At 39.5% G+C, this 2,828-nt stretch overlaps 1 long non-coding RNA gene across 1 annotated transcript; it reads left to right on the top strand.

The window, feature by feature from the left end:
• Positions 1 to 1,221, top strand: LOC146387814 (uncharacterized). The gene is made up of 2 exons (XR_014800323.1): positions 1 to 150; positions 711 to 1,221. It is a non-coding gene; the product is annotated as an uncharacterized LOC146387814 (long non-coding RNA).
• The last annotated feature ends 1,607 nt before the right edge of the window (positions 1,222 to 2,828 follow it).

Below are 2,828 nucleotides of genomic sequence, written 5' to 3' on the forward strand. Positions count from 1 at the left end.
TCAGCCTGTTTTACTTATTGTTTTATTTGTGCTTTGGTTTGGGGAAGTTGTTTCTTTACTGATCTTTTCCTGTCTTCTGTTATTAGACTTGAGATATGACTGCGCGATGCTGTTGCTGGTGACTCCAGTTAATTCTACAAGACATGCTGTGTAAGTAAACAAACAGCAACAGTTTGGTCTGCATTTCTTGAAAGATCACATCCCCCAAACCTAGTTTAGAGGGTTTACACTGTAAATAGTGAATAGAATAGAATAAAATAAAATAAAATAGAATAAAATAAAATAATCCTTTAATTGTCCCACAAGGGGAATTTTGGGTTTAACAGCAGCAAGAAAGACACATATACAAACAAACAGGACACAAGACACAGAATAGAAACGTACACAATTTTTACATATTTACTTCAAGGACAAAGTTTTCTAACAGCAAAATTTGTTTTGTGCCCAAATCATTTTGCACATCATTAGAATGAAAGTTATTGGCCATGTTTGCATAGCCCTTTTTAAAATGATGCTTTCATGACATTATTGTGTGTTGGGTGGTGGTCACGGCTATCCAGACTGACAGTGGGACATTGAATGTCACCTCTCCGGTGGGAGGGAGCCTGAGATTGTCTAAATTGGAGTCTGTTTTATACCAAATGCAGAAAAAAATGTTTTAAGAAAGCAATTAAGTTCATGTTCCAAAAAATATGATTGTTTGCTTGCAGGACACCAGGAGAGATGAGTCCTCCGTCACAGATGGTGTGGTCAGTGAAGATGGTCGCCTGCAGGTTCAAGCTCATTGCATCTCCAACCCACATCCACTGCCACTGTACTGAAGGGAAGTTAAAGACTTTCTTCTGCACCTACATTTGGATCACCTCGATCCATGACAGTCATTCAGGCAGTGATGCCTGGACTGGAAACAAGCATCCTTAAAACATTACAACATTCCAGCTCCTGTGTTGGAATGAAAAACAAATGTGTTGTTTAAATCAGAGACGGCACTTGTGACAGAACAACAACTATTTTATTTTGATTATATAAGTAAGTACAAAACAAACTTGTGGTCGGCCTGAACTTATTTTCAGAATAATTACATCTGAGACTTTGTTTCATTGTAAGATTATAACAGTGATGGAAATATAATTGTTTGTTGTTCAGCAGAACAGTGTCCAGTATGTTGGCTGTTACACTTTGTTGTGTTTGAAAATAAAAGTTGGGCTCATTTTAACATCATTACAAAAAGTGTTGTTAATGATTTTAATCATATTCAGGTTACCACAAATAGTTTTTAATTTAGTTGAACTTGAAATGTTTGTCAGTAGGTAAACAATTAGTAGTGAACAGTCAGAAATATCAAGTTATTCTTAATACTGCAGACTTGCAATGACTAAGTTGTTCTAACAAACAACTAAGTTTGCTTTACTTAGTTTTTTTGAGTTCTGTGAACTAATTAGATTTTACAGCGTATGAAATGATGGCGAACAGGCAGAAAATAACTGTTTTTATGTTTGTTTCACTTTTTGTCTTTTGCATCTGATGTCATCATAAAACATGAGGACACATGAGGTAACTGTTTGTCCTCTTTTCACCACTGGATACAAAACTGAAGCTGTTCTGTAAACCAGAGCAGACGGAGCCAACACGCCAAAGATGATGTAAGAATGTGTAAGTAAAGCAGACGTGTGTGTGCGTGTGTGTGTGTGTGTGTAATGAGTGGTGAGTCCTATCAGAGGAAAAGTGCACTTGATTAAAGGCGCACACGTCGTATCTTCTGGGAGGAAAGGGGGCAGTTCTGCGCCCCGCTGAGCTCCTGCTGAGTTTTATTTATTGCAGTTCAACATTTGGATCATAAAAGCTTGAGGGACAAACACACACAAACCTCACACTGTGTGCACACATCTCTGAACGAGGACAACAACAAACCAGGAAACAGTCGGGTAAGGATCAGAGCGAGCGGTGAAGTTTAGCCAATAATATTTAGAATAATACCAAATGAAGTCAAAGTGCTCCACAGAAAGAAAAGGCAGCATTAATACGAGAGTCAAACTAACACTGCTGCCCATCAAAAAAGTTCAAAGACTTTTAAAAGACAGTAAAGATGCTGCTCTGAGCTCAGAGGCTGCTCCGCAGTAAAATCATGATTTCAGGAAAACTGAAAAACACGAGAGCTGCTGTTTGACATCAGACAGACTCTGGTGTGAAACTAAAACACAGCTACAGCGCTGAAGCCTGATCTTACAACAGCAAACATCGTTTTCCATCATCATTTATGTCACAGCGGTGCTGCCAAACGAGCCTGCTGGTCACAGAGTTTTATTGGTTAGTGTGGGTGGAGCCTGTAGGTGTACCTCTGCCTGCTGACTAAATGCCTTAGCTCTGAAAGTCTGTGAGAAGTTCAGAGTGAGATGGTGTAACGTATGTTCGCGCGTTCTCCTTCCTAATAAAGCTCTAAGAAAGTTCGGTGGAAACTCCTCGGCGTCGCGACTTTACTCCCGTCAGCAGGTTTGTTTCTGTTTGAGGACAAACACTGCCAGCATCTCACTGCTGGACCTCTGAAGTCCTCTTTTCCACAGATGCTGGGCATGAAAGTTTACTGCAGCACCTGGAGAACATGAATCATGTTATTGGAGCTGAAAGAAAATTGGACTCTTTTTTAGCTCAGTCTGACTCAAAGTGAGCGTTGGACCTAACAGCAGACTGGAGTCTCAGTGGTGCTTTAAATGTTTCAAAGAAACGTATTTAATTATTTGCATTTAAATGGCCTGTATTTGTAAAGCGCTTTATACATCCAGTCATCCACACATTCACACACACATTCACACACACATTCACACACTGGT

The sequence above is a fragment of the Perissodus microlepis genome, chromosome 5, assembly GCF_051167445.1.
Source record: "Perissodus microlepis isolate ML-2025 ecotype Zambia chromosome 5, ASM5116744v1, whole genome shotgun sequence".
NCBI lineage: Eukaryota > Metazoa > Chordata > Actinopteri > Cichliformes > Cichlidae > Perissodus > Perissodus microlepis.